The 20,958-nt window shown below is 39.1% G+C and overlaps 1 protein-coding gene across 3 annotated transcripts in view; it reads left to right on the plus strand.

The window, feature by feature from the left end:
* NCALD (neurocalcin delta) overlaps positions 1 to 20,958 on the plus strand; it is a 586,370-nt gene that overhangs the window by 58,554 nt on the left and 506,858 nt on the right. The gene's annotated exons all lie outside the window — the stretch shown is intronic.

Below are 20,958 nucleotides of genomic sequence, written 5' to 3' on the forward strand. Positions count from 1 at the left end.
CTCCCCTAAATCCTACTTTGTACAAGAAGTCTTTCCTGGTCCTCTTAATGCTAGTGTCTTTTGGGGCAGGTAGATGGCACAGTAGATAGAGAAAGCATCAACCCTGGATTGAGGAGGACCTGAGTTCAAATATGACCTCAGACACTTGACACTAGCTGTGTGACCCTGGGCAAATCACTTAACCCTCATTGTCCCGCCCCCCCCATCTAATTTTTGGGGCAGCTTGGTGGAGCAGTAGATAAAGCACTGGCCCTGGATTCAGGAGTACTTGAGTTCAAATCTGGCCTCAGACACTTGGCACTTACTAGCCATGTGACCCTGGGCAAGTCACTTAACCCTTATTGCCCCACCAAAAAAAAAATGCTAGTGTCTTTCCTATGTGATTATCTTCAGTTTATCTGTTTCTATCTTGTTTGTACATAGTTATTAGCATGTTGTCTCTAACATTAGACTGAGATCTTTGAGAGTAGGGGCTAGGTTTTTTTAAAATTTGTTGTTTGTTTTTAAACAACCTCTATCTGTATCCCCAGGGCTTAGCGTAGTACCTAGCACATAGTAAGTATTTATTAAATGCTTATAACTTGCCTTGTCTTTACAGAGAGGGGTGGGAGAGATATCAGGGTATATCTAGGCACATCTCTCTCTCTGTGTATATATGCATATATATACATATATAGATACATATGTATGCATATATATGTATATATAAATACACATTTACATGTGTGACTATATGTATATGTTTCTATGTGTGTATACATATATGTATGTATATGCACACACATAAATATATGTGTGTATACATATACATACACACACACTTTCCAAAGTTAGCATTTAGTTGTATTGATTGCAAACTTCATGAAGATTAGCTACCAGGTGATGATTTTTTCCTAGTAAATGATGATCATTTGCTAAGGTGTAGACAGGTTGTCTATATTGGTGGAAGAATTTATCTGTATAGTTAAAGTCATTCATCCTTAAGGTATTGAAATGAGGAGAATCAATAAATCCTTATGCCAGAAGGTAAGGGAGCTGGTTTAAAAATTATTAATATGTCGTGTGGGTTGGTAAATTGCTATTGGTAAACCTGAGATCTAGGCATATTGAGAGTCATCCAAAGGCACATTATCAGCTTTCTGTAGCCAGTGTGCTTACTTGTCAAATTCTCTCTGGAGTTTCCAAATTTCACCTTAAAACAGCACTGACTTGGGGGCAGCTAGATGGCACAGTAGATAAAGCACTGGCCCTGGATTCAGGAGGACCTGAGTTTGAATCTGACCTCAGGCACTTGTCACTTACTAGCTGTATGACCCTGGTCAAGTCACTTAACCCTCATTGCCCCGCAAAAGAACAACCTAATAAAAACAAAAACAAAAAAACCCCAGCATTGACTTGATGCCTTGCTTGATGGCACTCCAGATTCAGTACCTTGAGCCTCATTCTCCTTATCCTTCTACAGGAGCAAATGGTTTTCCTGCATTTTTAGCAATGCTGGAGTGAAGCCTGGGAAGTTTTCAGTTGAGAGTCTCCAAATTCCAGGGAAGCGGGCTATTTTTAGGTTTGTGTTATGCACTTGAAGGCTGTGAGCAAAATGGTTATTAAGGGAGCACAGGTCGGGGCTGGAGGGAGTGGGAGATAGCTGTGTCTTCAGTGGGAATCTACTCTTATCAGTTCCTAGCAGTCAATGATCTGGGGAAAGGGCATATTCCAAGCCAAAGATGGCCCTCAGAGCAGGGGAAACAGTGCTGTTGGGACTTTGACATGCATGTGTGCATTCCAGCTGCACTGGGTCATTACTGTTTCATCCAGATTTCATTAGCCATGTGGCTGGAAAAGTCTGTTTCTTAATCACTTGAGGTTCAGATGCTTTTTTCCCAGCTGAGTGAATGTGGATCCTTTTAAGAAACTCATAGGACCATGGCATACTAGATTTAGAGCTGGGGCGGGGGGATCTGAGTCCAACCCCCTCATTTTTCAGATTAGGAAACTGAGATTTAGAGAGATAGAATGACTTGCCCAGGGTCACACAGCTTGAGGGAGAGGTGAGATTTGAACCCGGGTCAGTTCAATTCAATTCAATTCAACAAGCAAGTTGATGAAGTATATATATGTCAGATCTTTTGCTAGGCATTGGGGATACAAAGACAGAAACCAAATGGTCACTGTCTTCTTCTGACCTGTTTTGCTGATGTGGATAGAAAACATACATAGATAAGCCAAAAAATTGGGGAGAGGCATCAACGAATTTGGCAAATCAGGAAAGGTCTCCTGTTCAAAGTAGCTGAAAATTAGTGTGAGGAAAAGAGAACAAAGGGGCAAAACCAAGGATCTGTCTCTAGTCAGTAACAAAATATACTTATACATTGTGCAGTGATCAAGTATGTTTGACTTAGCTCTTCTCGGCAATACAATGATCCAAGACAATTCCAAAAGACTCATGATGGAAAATGCTCTCCACCTCCAGACAAAGAACTGGTGTAATGTGAATACAAATCGAAGCATGCTATCCTCACTTCTTCCCCCATGTTTTTTCTCCTTTGTTCTGTTTTTTCTTTTACAACATGATTAGTGTATAAATATGTTGTACATGATTACACACATCTAATGTATCAGATTGCTTGCTATTTTGGGGAGGGGGCAGGGGAAGAAGACAAATCTGGAACCTCAAAATCTTATAAAAATGAATGTTGAAAAATTGTCCTTACATGTAATTGGAAAAAATAAAATACCATTAAAATATAGTTATGTAGATTCTTGATTTATAGTGTTATAGACGAGTTTTTGTATTTTTTAAAAACCAAACGCAGTACACGGTGTGGTGCTGATGCTGCTAAATTAAAACAATTCTTTGTAAGTTCCCAGTGACAACCTTTGATTTGAAGGAATCTTCTCTTTCTGCACTGAGCAACTGGCATGCCTTTGTTTTCCATTGGCAGCAACTGGGAGAATGAGGAAGGCAGCAAAAGGCAGAAAGGAGTGAAATTATATAGATGTTGGCTGATTTTCCAATTCCTGATACGCATTAACTTCTGAGCCCAGCAAAAGGGGAAAGCCAGTAGACAATAATCAAGGTGGTTTGGGGGATCTCACAGATGGGTGAATCCTCTTGGTCTACCTAGAGGATTCAAAAGCCTGTCAGTTGAATGGTTTCTTATTTTTAAAGTGCAATTAGAAAATTGCATCTTTATCAATTTTTAGATCAGAACAAAAATGGATTACCTTTTCATTTTTAATGAAGAATTCTGCAGGAAAACTATACTATATATATATATATATATATATATATATATATATATATATATCTCTTCCACATGGCAATTTTCCCCATTGTGGTTTCAATAGATATATTGAGGGTAAACATAAGAAATTAAATGGGATTAAAAAATTTTTTTTTTGCAGAATCCTCAGATTACACGTGGAGGCTAGCAGATGACATAGAGCCCCTATGACTTAATCCATATTTTACTATAAGGGACTGTAAACACCCCATAAAAGAAAAAGAAAAAAAATCCACACTTCTTCTCTGGTATGAAGGGAGGATCAAAAATCTTTACATGGATTTTTCAGATCACAGGGGGTTCCATGTCCCTAACCATGGAGATGTGGAAGGGATGACTCTATTGTGTTTATAGAAGTCCAGAAGCAAATGTGAGAGAAGGGGAAATGGCTTGATGAGGACCATACTCCTATCTTAGTAGTAGGTGATTCTTTTGTGGCCTCTTCCACAAGCCAGTTTTGTACATATATCTTCATCCCCATGCTATCAGAACTTGTGCCTACACATACACACACACACACACACACACACACACACACACACACACACATACAGGTAGGAAGATCCAGGCTAAATTTTTGGCAACTGGGTAAACTATTTCTGAATAGGGGTGACTATATGGCACAGTGGTTAGAGTTCTAGGCCTGGAGTCAGACCTGAGTTCAAATTGACACATTAATTTTATGACCCTGGGCAAGTCACTTAATCTCTGATTCATTTCCCCCAACTATCATATGGGAATAATAATAGCATCTACCTCCCAGGGTTTTTTAGGATCAAATGAGATAATATTTGTAAAGCACTTAGCATAGTGCAGGGCATGTGTTGTTTGTTCAGTCACTCAGTCATGTCCAACTCTTTTTGACAAAGGTCTGACAAAGTGGTTTACCATTTTATTCTCCAGTGCTCCATTTTACAGATGAGAAGCTGAGATCAAGTGACTTCTCCAGGGTTACACAGCTAGCAAGTGTCTGAGGATAGATTTGAACTCAGATCTTCCTGACTCCAGGCCATTGACCTATCCACTGTGCAACATTTTAGAATGGATCATAAAGCTGAGGAATTGTGGGCACTTATAAAGAAGTGATAATTACTAGTCCTAGTGTAGGACTCCTTAAGAGCAAGGCCTGCTAGAATAATCTAATTTTTTTTTTTTTGGACACCAGCTTTACAGGGTATATCAATGCAGTGGCATAGTTATAATATATCTAGATTTTACTGAATACATTTGACATTTCTCATCATATTCCATATATGAGATAAAGAAATGTGGACTTGATGATAGCACCATTAGATTGAATTTTGTTGTTCATTTGTGTTTTTAGTTGTGTTTGACTCTTTGTGATCCCATTTGGGGTTTTCTTGGCAAAGATATGTAATGATTGGAATGACGCCACCTGCTGGATACTTACTGTAGAAGAGTTCTGCCCATGAAGCGAAGGTCTTTGAGGGCAAGACCAGGAGTCTTTTCTTTGGCGGGGAGGAAGTGACGCAGACTAGTGGGAGGAGGAAGGAAGAGACTGGCGCTCGGTCTGGCTCTCTTTCCTCTGGACTCTGGTGGAGAAGGGAGCTAGAAATGCGCTCTCCCTTTAATAGATAGGAATCTAGACCTTTCTCTCTCTCTTTACCAAATTCTTATTCTCCTTAATAAATGCTTAAAAGTCTAACTCTTGCTAAAGCTTATAATTTATTGGCGACCACTCATTAAATATTTTAGACAGACTAGCTAGAATTTTAGCCCTTAACAGATGGCTGACCACGAAGAGGAAAGCTAACCCTCAGTCTTCTTCTGATCTGCTGGTTGGGTAAGAAATTTCCCCTCCCTCTCCCTTTAACTGCTAAGTACTGGTGTACTGGCTGTGTTTTTCCTTTGAATTTTTTCGAATGGACCTTTTAAACTCCCTAATTATCCTATTTTTGATTTTGGTCTGTTTAACCAGACAAATGGGAGATAAGATCATGTTAATGCTTTGTTTTTGTGGATTTTCTATTTTTCTTTTTATTTTTGTTAAAAGAGCCAGCAACTTACTCACACAAGGAAATATCTCTCCCTCTCCCAACCATGCTTTTTCAGAGAAACCTGAAGAGATTCCCGCAGCTTTTCCCAGTTCTAACACTAATTGTTGCTCTAATTTTGCATGCCTGGAAGCAATGACCCACCCTCTAGAAGCTTTTAATCCCCTAGCACCTGGAGGCAAAGTGGGGGAAGAGGAATCCAGGCCTGAGTTCAAAATCAAGTCTGATTCAAATTGCTCTGGTCCCTCCCCTCCTCTCCAGACCCCACCCTCTACTCCTCCTATGGCCAAGCCCATTGCTTCCCCTGCCTGGGAAGTCCAGAGATCTGATGCGCATGCTCAACTTTTTCTACCTGCATTTGCAGCTTCAGGCTCAGCCCTTCCCCGGCCTGGCTGTGCTTTTGAGACAATCTTAGAAAACTCTTTAAATTCCAGATATGCTCGTTTTGTTCATAATTTTGCTAACCTGCTTTTGTCTTTAATTAGTAATCTTATAAAGCATTTGTATGGTGAAAAGACTGACAGACAATATAGAGGGGTTAAAGAAGAAAAACTTAAGCTGAATAAGAATGACAATCAACATAGTTCAAGACTCTGCCTCTTTTGCCATGGAAGGGTATATATTTTACAGAAATGTAGAAGTAAGCAGCAAGGTATTGATATGAGTATTGGGGATTTTAGATATCGGAATCAAAGGTGTTCTGAATTCACTCAGAGTATTAATATCAGTTCAGAGGTTACATAGGATTTCTATGCTATTACATATACATTTTGAAATTAATGGTATGGGTTTATTTTCATAGAGATTTTCATGCTTTTGAGATTGTGTTTTATATTTAGTTTTTAAAACAAGGAGAATATTTGTAAAAGCTTTTTATAGTCATGTGATCAAGTTTATATTTTATAATACTCTTATTAATATTAAGTTCACATTCATTTAGACTTCCTTAGTTTGAATTTCATTGTCTTTTATTGTTCCATGTGTATTTTCTTCTATTCATTTGTCTATCTAATTTTGAAACATTGCAAGATGGTTTTGATTTTATTATACAATGTTAATTCTAGGAGTATTGTGCTCCCATATTCTGAGTTGTTTGTTTTTGTTATTTTTTCTCAACTGATTATTTGATCAAACTCTTTAAAGCATTTCCCTGGCAAATTGGTTGCCATGGCAAGTGTAAATTGATTCTAGAAGTATCATTTTTGATAAGCATATTCCCAAAAAAAAAAAAAAGAGGGGAACATTTGTAAAAGTTTTCTATTTTCAAAAAAAAAAAAGTTCTTTGAGATTCTGTTGTGCTTTAACTTGTATTTAAATATGTTCAGATTTTTCACAAAAGTAATTGTATACTAAGTAAAAAAAAAGATATTATTTGAAATTGTTGCATAACTATATATTATGTTCTGAGTCAAGATGTATTCACATTTTTTGCAATCATTTATTATCCTCAATTTTTAAATCCATATGAGACTTGGATTATGGGAACTTATCATTTAAGACACTAATTACCTTTATTCTGAGTTATCAGATGCCAGTTGGCCAAGATGCCATCCAATCACAAGAGGAATACATGCAAGAGCAGACACTGAACTGTCACATGAGGGGAGACATGCATGAAGTCAAGGTATGGCCGAGGGAACGGCTTTTGACAAATGTTGAGGTTGGATTCTCTTGGTTTAATATTTTATTTTATTTTTCCCCACAATATTGTACAGATGGCTGGAAGTATTGATCCCACCCATCTCACTTCTACACCTGGCTTCTATGCTCCCTCCTATATGCCTGATGCCATGGACATCTCAATCCCATGCATCTGATTAAGTCTGACTCAGTTTCCTCTAATATGTTCGGTGGCATGGACATATATTCCATCCACCTATTTTAAGCCTGGCATACTGCATGGGCAGTACATATTGCTCAAATGTGGGAATGCTCATATCCCATCATTTCTCTGTTCTTTTTTGGTAACCCCCATAATTATCTCAGGTGTCATGATAAATAACAGTGTTGAATTTGGCCTTGACATCTGTTACTAATTATATTAGATTTTAAAATTTCTCATAATGGCATGAGGATAATTAGGCAGATGATGCAAAAAGTGATGAAACAAAGATAAAAATTATTTTTAATAATTAATATCGCAGCAATTGTCTTCTCAATTACCCTCCATAAGGGGGGACTATAGTAAGATTATAATTTTAAAGAATGTTTCAATTTTTGTTTTATTATATGTTTCATGTGTAACAACTAAGATTCTGTATTCCCTTAGACATGTTTTTGAGAACTTTCATTGTTTGATTTGATTATTGACAAAGCTGTTTTAAAGTTGTGTTAAGCTCAATTTTGTAGGAAATTTTCCTGGCTGATTACCAGCATCCACACATCAACCCCTGAAAAGACTTCCATTCCACGACTACACCTAGAGGACATCTGAGAAAAGACTTTCAGAGACTTTAAATGAACAGTTTTGATTTGTTGTTTTTGTTGTTTTTTCTCTTTCTGTTATAATATACACCATCTGTAACATGTATTCTCTGCAGAGGCCCTCCCTTTGCAAGACTAATGTCAAAGCGTCGGTTCATGAGGACAAAAAAAAAAATCGCCCCTCTGGACAAAACTTTCCTCTCTTCCTTTTCTATATTGTTGTTCACATATTATTAGTTAGCAATAGTTATTATATTGTTTTTACTTTCCGTCAAGGAAACATTTTGTTTCTTGAGGAACAACAGGGGGGACTGTAATGATTGGAATGACGCCACCTGCTGGATACTTACTGTAGAAGAGTTCTGCCCATGAAGCGAAGGTCTTTGAGGGCAAGACCAGGAGTCTTTTCTTTGGCGGGGAGGAAGTGACGCAGACTAGTGGGAGGAGGAAGGAAGAGACTGGCGCTCGGTCTGGCTCTCTTTCCTCTGGACTCTGGTGGAGAAGGGAGCTAGAAATGCGCTCTCCCTTTAATAGATAGGAATCTAGACCTTTCTCTCTCTCTTTACCAAATTCTTATTCTCCTTAATAAATGCTTAAAAGTCTAACTCTTGCTAAAGCTTATAATTTATTGGCGACCACTCATTAAATATTTTAGACAGACTAGCTAGAATTTTAGCCCTTAACAGATACTAGAGTGTTTTGTTATTTCCTTCTCCAGTTCATTTTACAAATAAGGAAACTGAGGCAGACAGGGTTAAGTGACTTGCCCAGGGTCACATATCTAGTAAGTGTCTGAGGCCAGATTTGAACTCAGGGAGATGAGTCTTCCCAATTCCACCTAAATTGCCCCATTAGATTGAACAACTATTCTAAAAAACAAAGACTTTCTATCACTCCATCAGTATCAACCTGGATGGAAGTTTCTAGTGGCATTCTACTGGTCTCTGTCTTCAGCCCTGCCACATTTAACATTTTTTGATGACTTGGATGAAAATATGGAAGGCATGCTTATCAGATTTGTGGATACTTTACAGCCTGAGGTACAGCTTATTCTCTGAATGATAGAATCAGGATTCAAAAGCTCGCAATAGGCTGAATGGTGGACTGAAGGTAGAATGAGGATCAACATGGGCATCTGCACTGTTTCAAGTAATAAACTGCTCAGTACAATATGAGGAGAAAGGTGGCATGATATCACTCTGTATAAAAAAGGCTCTGGGTTTTAGTTGCTTACAAACTGTCTGTTAACAGTATTATATAACTGCTAAAACAAGCTAAATTACCTTAAGCTTCTTTTGTGTTATTACTTTAAATCATAGTAAACATTTATGTAACCAAACCACTTGCCCAGGGGGTCTGGGGCTTCCTCTCCCAACTAAGGAGCCTCAGCTCTGGATTCTGACCTGGTATTATGGACTGGGTCCTCTCCTAGGGGATCCTAGCCCTGGAGAGGAGAGTCAGACTCTTCTTGTACTTTATGGATCATTTACTCACCAACCCTAAAGCAGATTTATGGGGATAATCATTTAAAGTTTAGGTCTAAGGTCTTTCCAAAAAGAATTAACAAGGTACCTCCAGGAAAGGTCCTGGATGTGTGAAGTAGATCAGGTCTAGGAAAGCTATTTGTTTCCTCCATCCATTAGAAAAGAAAGGCTCTAGATGCAAAATAAATCTATCAGTATACATTGAAAAATACTTATAACACAAACTCATAAACATTATTCTATTCTCTTGGGAGGGCTGGCACTTAAAATATGAAACACTTTGTAGGACTGCTTATCAGACATTTCATGATCTGTGCAGCCTGAGCAACTCACTCAGGGTCCATATCGTCTAATAATCTCATGACTTGGGCTTATCCTTCTCTTCTAAAAAACGTGATGCAGTAGCTGCAGGAACTAGCACCAGGAGCTCCTGATTTCTCATGCATGGGGTTTCACCAAGACTAAAGCACTAAAAAAAAAAAAAAAAGAAAGACTAAAGCACTTATCTCGGAACTGGTGTTTGGTAACCTGAGTTCAGGGAAAGAAACAAAAGAAGAGACATCCAGAGAATCAGAGTCTCAGACCTGTCTTGGCTGCATGTATGCTTGTTGTCATTTGTGGACACTTGGAAAGGAGAATAAGAAATCCTCCCTACACACACACACACACACACACACACACACACACACACACACACACACACACACACACACACACACGAGTCCAAAGAAAAGCTGTTATAGACCAAGCCCACATGTTCAGAAGAGGGGGGAAAGAGTGAGAGCAACATCTGTCTTGTCCATTAAAGCCCACTGAATAGGAGGCTCTTCCTGCTCAAAGGCCTTTCCTGAAGTGAGGGGTACACAGAAACCAATGGTAGCACATGTCCTTTATTAATAGGTCAGAGGATACTGGAAGTGTCCTGTGGGCTGCCTCAGCATTCCCTGGGTAATGTTCCCATTCAAGTACATGTTTTAGGCTAACAAGTATCCAGGATACAAGTGTTTTCTCACTCATGTTCCATGTTACATTTATATAGTATTTTATGGGTTTATGTATATTTATATATATAATAAAATATATATAATTTATGGGTTTACATATATATGGGTTACATTTATATAGTATTTGTATGGGTTACAACATGTCTTATGTATGTTATCTATGTTCCATTATGCAGATGAGCATCACAGATGGTGCAGTGGATAAAGTGCTAGACTTGAGTTCAGGAAGATATAAATATGACCTCAGGCACTTAACTAGGTGTGTGACCCTGGATAAGTCTGCCTCCCTCAGTTTCCTCATCTGTAAAATGAGAATAATAATAATGATAGCTTTTACCTTAGAGGTATGATATCACTTATGAGGATCAACTGAGATAATAGTTGAAAATAATTTTGCAAACCTTAAAGGTAATAATAAAAAGAAGAAACATTTTTATAGCTCTTACACTGTGCTAAATGCTTTAAAAATATTATCTCACTCAATCCTCACAACAACCCTGGGAGGCAAGTTTTATTATTATCCCCATTTTGAAATGAAGGAAACTAAGGCAAACAGAGGTGAAATGACTTGCCCAAGGTCACAAAGATGGTAAGTGTCTGAGGATGGACTTTCTAAATCCAGGTCCAGTGTTTTATCCACTATGCTGCTTAGCTGCTGTCTATCTCTGTATCTATCTATCTATCTACCTACCTACCTACCTATCTATCTATCATCTATCTATGTGTGTAGATATAGATATAGATATAGATATAGATATAGATATAGATATAGATATAGATATAGATATAGATATAGATATAGATAGACATAGCTATAGATATGGATATAGATAGATATAGATGTAGATGCAAGCTGGGTTTAAAAAAAATGTCTTATTGGATCTTTCAGGGACCCCATGAAGAAGGTGAGACAGATATAATTATTTTCATTTGACTGATGTAGAACATGAGGCTTGGAAATGTTGACTTGACAAGGTCAAATAGCTAATTAATTCAGTGAGCTGTGATAAAAACTTGAGTCTTGAAAGCCATTACTCTTGAGCTCCAACTTAATGGAAGTAATAGTTATTGGTTAAAATGATTATTAGAGACATAGTGTACAGAAGGAAAGAGAGGAATGGTTGTATCTTCATATTTTGCCTGTTAAGTCCATATATGGAGTATTCTCCTCACTTCTAAGGGTCACATTCTAAGAGGGTTATTGATCATCCAAAATGTGTCCAGAAAAGAGTGACCAGGAGAGCCAAGGGTATGGAAACAGTATCACATGAAGAAGAGTTGATGGCACTGGAATGTTAGCCTGCAGAAGAGAAGACTTTAGGAAACCATCATAGATGTTTCAAGTATTTGAAATGCTATTATTGAAAAAGGAAATGAATGTTGTTACTGGAAGACTTTTTTTTATTGCTCTAGAGGGCAGAAAGACCAATGGGTAAAAGGTCCACATTCTCAGATTTCTTCTTAAGGTCTCAAAAATGAAGAAAATCTTAATAACTTGAGCTTTAGAAAATGAAATAGGTGGCTTCCCAAGTCCCTTTGAATTCTAAATCCAGGATTCTATAATCTCCTGAATGAGGTAGTGATCTCCCCATCATTGAAAGTGTTCAAACCAAAGCCAGACTGCACCCCAAGGATGCTTTTTTAAGCTTCTTAAACTGTGGGTTGCAAACCCATAGGGGGTTGTGTAATTGAATGTGGGGGGGTTACAAAAATTTGACAACAGTAAAAGTTATGTGTACCTATTTTATATACCCATATATGTGGGGTCTCATAAAAATCTCCCAGGCAAAAAGAGGTCACAAGTGGAAAAACTTTAAGAAACCCTGCTGTAGTGGATATTTCTTTTGTGGTTCAGTGGTCAGACTAGATAACTTTCAAGAATCCTTGTGATGCTGATTCTCTGGTCTTCCTGGGTCTGATTTTGTTTGGTCTCCAGAGGGTTCAGGGTGCTGGAGAAAGTGCCATGAGACCAAAATCATTAGATTTAGAGCTGAAAGTGAACCTTGGAAATCAACTAGCTATAACCCTCCCATTTTACAGATGATGAAACTGAAGCCCCAAGAAGGAAAGTGACTTGTCTAAGATAACAGTGGTAGGAGCAGAATCTTCTGTGTAGTCTAGGCTAGTCTTTCCTTAAAAGGTATTGGAATCATCTTCCAGATTTAATTGGATCAGGAAGTAAGGATTTGCTTTTTGGTAGCACATGGGATCAGCAGAAAAGGGATGAGTCTACAACCTTCTGACATTTTAACCATCACATAAGCAGGGAAACAGTCCAAGCGAATCAATGCTATGTCCTTGCTGACTATCCTTTCTCTACTTTGGCTATCATCTTTTGTTGTCAGATTATCTATAAGTGCCTCTTTTAACAGCTAGGATGTATATAGTGCTTTTAAGTTTATAGAATACTTTACAAATATCTAATTTTATCCTCGCAATAAACTGGGAGGTAATGCTATTATTATTCCCACTTTACAGTTAAGGAAACTGAAGCAAACAGAGGGCAAGTGATTTGCTCAGGATCATCCAATTAATGTTTTAAGGTTGGAAATGATCTCAGGTATTCCCAACTTAAGGAGCAGTTCTCCAGCCATTGTATCACTCAACTGCCTCTAATTAAACACTTGCCATATGCCACACACTGTGCTTATTAAGATAATTATCTGAGCTCCCTGTTAAAGCAGTTCCTAGCTTCCAAAACAGAAACCTTAACTTCACTTAGCACAGTGCCTAGCACACAGGAGGCAGATAATAAATGCTTGTTCCCTTTCTCTTCCTCTTTTTTTTTTTTTTTTTGGTGGGGCAAAGAGGGTTAAGTGACTTGCCCAGAGTCACACAGCTAGTGTCAAGTGTCTAAGGTCGGTTTTGAACTCAGGGCCAGTGCTTTATCCACTGCTCTACCTAGCTGCCCCCCTTTTCCTCTTTTCTTAATGCTGCCTAAGAACATGTTAGTATTTTTGTCTTTCATATCAAAACCTTGATTTGTATTGAGCTTATCATCCAATAAAATCCCTGGAAAAATTGCTGTTTATCCCTTCCTTTTGTAGTTGTAAAAAATCATCTTATTAGATTTTGCCCAAAGTTTGAGCCTATTGAGATTTCCTTGGGTCCTGATTCTGTCATGTAAAATGTGAGGTATCCCTTCCAGTCTTGGAGGCAAGAGAAGAGAATAAACATTTATATAGCACCTGCTACATGCCAGGCACTGCGCTAAGCACTTTTTACAAATCTCCCAGTTGATCCTCACAACAACCCTGGGAGGTACATGCTATCATCATTTCCATTTTACACTTGAGGAAACTGAGGCAAACAGAGGTTAAATAACTTGCCCAGGGTCATACAGGTAGTTAGCCTCTGAGGTCAGATTTCTGACACCAAGCCTCTGGCTCTATCCATTGTACCACCTAGCTGCCTTTATATAATTTGTTACTGTGATAAGCCTATTCTCTCTGTGTTTATCCAAGAGCATTTTCATTTGGGAGTTTTCTCCTGTAAGAAAACTTAAAAAAAAAAAAAACACCAGGCAATTTCCCCAATTGATAGATGACCAAAAGACATGAAGTTTTCAGATGAAACAATCAAAGCTACCTATAGCCATATGAAAAAAATGCTCTAACTCACTATTGATTGAAGAGATGCAGGCCAAAACAATTCTGGGTACTACCTCATACCCAATGGACTGTATAATAGGACAGCTGAGGAAAATGACAAATGTTGTAGGTGATATGGGGAAAATAAGACATTAATACACTCGGTAAAGTTGTAAGCTGATTGAAACGTTCTGTAGAGCAATTTGGAACTATGGCCAAAGTGCTATAAAACCATGCATACTCTTTTACCCAATACCACTACTAGGTTGGTATCCAAAAAGAATTTAAAATAAAGTTGAATTCAAAATTGGAGAGATGCCCATCAATTGGTGAATGGCTGAACAAATTGTGGGATGAGATTATGATGCTATAAGAAATGATCAACAGGATGCTATCAGAAAAATCTGGAAAGACTTACATGAGCTGATGCAAAGTGAAATGTACTGTATATAGAATAACAGCAATATTGTAAGATCTGCTGTGAATGACTTAGTCATTTTCAGCAATACAAAGATCCAAGACAACTCTGAAGGACTTTTGAAAAATGCAATCAATCCATCTCCAGAGAAAGAACTGATGGTGTCTGAATACAGATTGAAGCATCATTTTTTGTTATTTCCTTTTTATAAAGTTTTTTGTCTGTTTTCTTTTACAACCTAATGTGGTAATATTTTGCATGACTAGACATGTATAACTTATATTGAATTGTTTAAGTTATGAAGTGGGGTGAGGAGGGAGGGAGGAAGAGAATTTGGAACACAAAGTTTTAAAAATAGTTGTTAAAATTTGTTTTTACATGTAACTTGGGAAAAAATAAAATTCTAAATATAATTAACCCCCCCGAAAAAACCAGGCAATTATTAAACACTCATTATATGTCAGGCATTTTGCTAAGCACTTTACAAATATTATCTCAATTGATCCTCACAACAACTCTGGGAGGTGGGTACTATATATACTATGTTCACATAATTTATATGTGTAATATATTATACATTGTATATAATTTGTTATTATAGATGATTAGATAGTTTGATGATAGATAGTGGATAGATGTTCAGTTGATCAGTCATGTCTGACTCTTTATGACTTAGCGGACTTTATCAGGCCAATACCATCCATGAAGTTTTCTTGGCAAAGATAATGGAATGGTTTGCCATTAAAGCAAATAGAAGTTAAGTGCCTTGCGCAGGGTCACACAGCTATTAAGTGTCTGAGGCTGGATTTGAACTTAGGTCTTCCTGACTCCAGGCCCAGCATTCTATCCACTGAGCCATATAGCTACCTCTGGAAGGATGGATGGATGGATGGATGGATGGATGGATGGATGGATGGATGGATGGATGGATGGATGGATGGATGGATGGATGGGCAAACATTTAGAATACAAGCCAGTAGTAATAAGATGACAAGATAGCAGTGGAGTTAGAGAAGACATTAAAGTACTTTAAATGACTTCATTAGAATCAGCTTAGGTTGGGAAAGTAAGAGGGACTTGGGGTTAGAAAATGAAGCTTAAACATGACTCTAAAGAGAAAGGTGATTTCACAAATGTCTTTACTCTTTGGATTCATTCTGTAATCTGAACTCACAGTCAGCAAGCATCCTGCTTTGTCTCACCAGGTTTGTGTTTCCTACTGTGGAATGGGGAGCACGTATGTGTTAATAAAATCCTATCTGCAGGGAGGTCCTGGGGTATAGCCTTCCTCAGAGTGAGATGAGGTTTCTGCAGATAATAGGGCTCAGTTTGCCTGAAAGATGTACAATTAACTTTCTGAATCCAGTCTCGATGATTCCACAGAGCAATAATTACCATATTTATGGCATCAGGAGTCAGTTCTGATGACTCAGAAAAATAACCCAAAATGGTACTTCGCAGTGTGGAAGAAGGCTGCTTTCTTGGACCATCCTAGCTATAAGAAAATGATGCCAAGGTTATTTCATGGGGGAAAAAAGATGAGATATTTTAATGACATGAAAAGATGTGATGTGCATTGGGGGAAAAGCAACAGTGGAGCCAGTGGTTATGACCAATGCTGTCCTCTCAATCAGTTAATCAGTCAACAAGCATTTATTAAACTCCCACTATGGCTTAGGCTTTGCACTAGCTGCTAATGATATAAAGACAAAAACAAAACCATCTCTTCCCTCAAGGAGCCTGCATTGGAGGAAACATATTCACATATAAGGAAATGCAAAAGTAGACATAACCAATATGTAGTCATTTGGATGAGGGATGCACCCCAGCTGCAGAATCTGGAAAGACCTCAGGAAGGAGGTGGCACTGGAGATGAGTTCTGCAGGAAGCTGGGAGGTGGAAGTGAGGGGATGTGGATTACAGGTGGATGGCTGAGCCCATGTAAAAGCACAGAGACAGGAGATGGCATGTTGTACCTGAGGAATGGCAAGTAAACCAGTTTGCTAGACTCTTTGTTCAAAGAAGGGGAATAATTCATAATAAACCTAAAGAGGAAGGCTGAAGTCAGATGATTAAGGGTTTTAAATGCCAAATAAGGGAGTTTATGTTTTATCCTAGGGCCAGCAGGAGGACACTGGAGCTTTTTAAAGCAAGGTTGTGGTATGGTCACAGGATCATAGATCCCCAACTAGAAGCAATCTTGGAATCCATTGGGTCCAAATCTACTTCATTTTACAGATTAGGGAACCAAGGCACAGAGAGATTAAGTGACTTACTTAGACGCACATAGTTTTGAACCCAGGTCTTCCTGATTCTAAGTCCAGCCCTCTATCACTTTGGCTGCTGTACAGGGGATAGCTTGGAGTGGGGAGACATATAAAGCAAAGAGAACAAATATGTGTTTATTGATTGACAGTTGAGGTTCTAGGAGTGAATGAAATGGGTAGGAAGAAGGAAGGAGGAACAAGTTAATGGCAACCATGTGGCTTCTGGCCTTGCCTGCTGCCTAACTCCCTGACACTTTATGACTTGGTTGTAAGGTGAAAGATTTGCTTCCACATATTTCAATCTTATACATTTGCATCTCTTAGATGGCTAGAGTTGAAAGTTCTCCTTATCAGAAAAGGACCCACATATACAAAAATATTTATAGCTGCTCTTTTTGTGGTGGCAAGGAATTGGAAATTGAGGGGATGCCCATTAATTGGGGAATGGCTTAACAAGTAGTGGTATAGGAATGTAATGGAATACTCTTGTGCTGTAAGAAATGATGAGCAGGCAGATTTCAAAGAAACCTGGAAGGACTTGCATGAACTGATGATGAGTGAGAGGAGCATAACCAGGAGAACATTGTACACAGTATCAACAACATTGTGTAACGATCAACTGTGATTGACTTGACTCTTCTCAGCAATACAGTGGTCCAAGATAATTCCAAGGGACTCATGATGGGAAAATGCTCTCCAAATCCAGAAAAAAAAAAGAACTGTGGAATCTAGATGCAGATTCAACCATACTGTTTCTGCTGTTTTTGTTTTTTGAGGTTTTTCCCTTTTGTTCTAATTCTTCTTTCACAGCATGACTAATGCAGAAATATGTTTAATGTGATTATGTGTATATAACCTATATCAGATTGCTTGCTGTCTTGGGGAAGGGGGAAAGAGGGAGAAAAATTTGAAACTAGAAATCTTATAAAAACAAATGTTGAGGGGCAGCTAGGTGGCATAGTGGATAGAGCACTGGCCCTGGATTCAGGAGGACCTGAGTTCAAATCCAGCCTCAGACACTTAACATTTACTAGTTGTGTGACCCTGGGCAAGTCACTTAACCCCCAATTGCCTCACCAAAAAAAAAAAAAGCATGAAAAAAAACCCCAAATGTTGAAAACTATCTCTACATGTAACTAGAAAATAATAAAATACTTTGATGATTTTTTTTAAAAAAGAAAGTTCTCCTTATCCCAGCAAAGAAAAGAAAAATTGGGGATAAATGTTATTAATAGTGTACTTCCTTTCTAGTTGTGTTAATCAACTGGGCATCTAGTTCTTGTATGCAGATATGTATCTATACTTAATGTTCCACATTCTGAAGCAGATCCCACCCCCTTCCCCTGGCCCATACCACTTATAGCTTCATATCTTCTGCCGGAAGCAAAAACTTTACACAGGTTTTGTTTCTTTAAAAAGTTTGAGTTAGGGATTTTATTTCCTGGATTATAGCCCTTGCTGCTTTCACTTCCTGCATGAAGCAAGGTGCTGGCCCGTTACCCTGACAACTTGTGTCATTGATCCAAGCAGTTCTTAGGGAACTGAGAAATGTCCCAGGGTTTGTGCTGGGGCTGGGACACACTGTCTGCAGCAGAAAAAAATCCCCATCTGTCTTACAAGAATCCAAATGAGGGCTGATTGGGGTAGTGCCTAGAACTAGCCTAGAGGCAGAAATCAGAGAAAACTAAATAGGCTGGGTGTTGGGGTGGGGTGGGGGTGATGCTCATCTAGCAAGAAGCTTTCTGCAGCATCCCTGGGGATGGAGCAAAAGAGCCTCAGGTGGCTTGAGTGGCCCTAGGCCAGAGGTGGGGTTCAGGATCTCTTCCCAGCCAAAACAAACAATGCTCTTTGCCTCTTTCTCATTCATCTCACCTGATGCTCTTTATCATCTGCTCAAGAGAGATGCTTTAGAGTTTAGACTGGGGCCTGGTAGGAAGCTCTGGAGCCATCTTGCCTGGCAGCACATGCCTATACTTATTAACCCAGCCCACTGCTGTTGTGGGAATCACAAACTTCTCAGTCCTTTGGATGGCTGCTGTGCATTACTAAATGCTTTTGCTCCCAGGCAACCTGGAGATCCTGCAAAGACTAGGGAGGGGGTGGGGAAAGGAGGAGGGTGCTTCTAGACTCGAGGTTTTCCCCAGCTCTTTGGGAGCCAATCTAATGGCCATATTCTTGTCCTAAAACAAAGAAGGAACACCCAGGGAAGCCAGAATCTAGTAAATTAAATGCCCTTTAGAAAGTGTGAGTAAGCAGAGTGACAGCCCTCCCTGAGAACCAACCGGAAGCACTGCTAGTGCAGCCAAGACTCAATTACCCTAGAGCTGATTATATCTGTGCCCTTTCTTCTCATTCTTTTCCCTCCTGGCTGCGTGCTTTGGGGTCATTTTTGTGTTTATTAACATCTCCATGGGGATGAGTAGACTCGGGGAATGGAGGGGAAAGCCAAATGACTAATCTTGTAATGGTAGCAGCAGTCCTTTGGCTGGGGAAGGGGAGTGGAAGCCAATGAGTGAAACATAGCTCTGGGGGTGGGGTGCTCCTTGGAGCTATTTCTTCCCACCTTTTCAGAAGCATGCATAATTAATAATACCTGTGGTTATACTTCAGACTTTGTTGAGAGTCAGAACAAAATGGAGGGCAAAATGTTGCAATTGATTTGAGAACTGACTTTGGAGGCAGGAAGACCTTCAACCTCTGACACATGGTAGCTATGGGACCCTAGCAAGCCACTAAAGCATTTCACTAAGGCTGTAACTTATAGATGAGTTGCAGTTCAATGGATACTAAGAGTTGCCTTTGCCAAAGAGATTGTAGGTCTAGAGAAAAACAAATGAAAAAGGAATTTCAATCAATCAGTATTTACTAATTGCCTACTAAGTGCAAGGCAATATGCTGAGCACTTTGTTTAAACCTGGTCACTTAACCTTGCTCAGCCTCAGTTTCCTTAATTGTAAAATGGCAATAATAATAACACCTACCTCCCAGGGTTGTTGTGAGATGATATAAGGAAAAATGCTTAGCAAAACGAAGTGCTAAATAATGCTAGCTATTATTACTATTATTTTAATTTATCCATGGTCTTGCATTCATATTCAGGAATCTGGTTGGGGAATGTCTTCAGGAAAAGTAACTTCATAATGAGCTCCAAGGGAAACACATTTGGAAAATAGATGCAAAGAGTTATGCTCCCAAAGGGCACTGATTTGATGCCAATAATAAATCATACCCTCCATCTCTGATTTCTCCTATTTTGGTGACAGTCAGTCATGCTGAGCTTTTATTTTCAAGACAGGGAAATTTGATGAAGAATGGCCTAATGGCTCCCTGGCAAACTGTGGGCCCAGATTTTATTCCCCATGTTGAGAGTGGGTGTACAGGCCCCTGCAGTCAGCCCTTCCTCTTCCCTAGCCACCTGCCTCCCTCAGATTAACAAGGTAATATATCTGGGAAGCTTGAACAACCACCACAGGGAGAGGTGTTTGGTGCACACAGAGGAGCAGTAACAAATGGAAGAGAATGAAAAGCCTGCCTGATGCACCCAACGACAGCCCAATGTGGCTTTTTAGATGAACAGGTTGCAATCTCTTGAAAGAACCTGGCATTTCTATTTAGGGCTGGGAGAAACATGTTCCAACTGCTTCTTTCTCTCTTTCTCTTCGCCCCCACAAAGCCTCAGCAGCTTCTACTGCTATTTCCCTGCCCCCCACTGGCTTGGCCTGAGGCATGGCCTGTGCTGTCCCACATGTGAAGCTCTTTTGATCCTGGGCAGGGGTTTATAGAACATTACATCATTTGACACTTCAGTTTTGTGTTGGACCACAAGGAGAAGTGATTTTGCAGAGAACCCAGTGACCCCTTACACATATAGGTCACCCATAAAGATCTAGTGGTTGAGTTAAGAGATGGAGAAAAATAGTAGATTGGCCTTTGAGGTGTCTCTGGTCAGCAAGGGCTTGGGATTGCTTATTTTCAAAGCTTTGTTCTTAAGGAAAGTTGAGATTTCAACAGTCTTTTCATTTCTTTCTCTTCCCCGCCCGCCTCGACTTTTGCTCCTAAGGACCAGCTCTGCAAAGTTGGCAAAGATGAATCATTACTGCATTTATCACAGGATTTGTGAGTTGGAAAGACTTTCAGAGGCCATCTTGTCTAACCCAAACCTGAAGAAGGATCCATTCTATTGCGTTTCTGACAAGTCATTATTCAGTTTTTCTTGCAATTCTCCAGTGATAGAGAACTTGCTGCCTCCCTGGGCAACTCATTCTACTTATGACTAATATTAATTGGTAGGAAAATGTTACCTTATATTAAACTGAAATTTACCTCTGTGATATATTTACCCAGCACTCCTATTTATACCCCTTAGGTTTAAGCAGAATATAGCTAATCCTTCTTCCACATGACAACCCTTTAAAAACTTGAAGATATCTATTATGCCCCACTTTCTTCAGACAGTTAAACATCCTCATCTTTCA

The sequence above is a fragment of the Dromiciops gliroides genome, chromosome 1 (genome assembly GCF_019393635.1).
Source record: "Dromiciops gliroides isolate mDroGli1 chromosome 1, mDroGli1.pri, whole genome shotgun sequence".
NCBI lineage: Eukaryota > Metazoa > Chordata > Mammalia > Microbiotheria > Microbiotheriidae > Dromiciops > Dromiciops gliroides.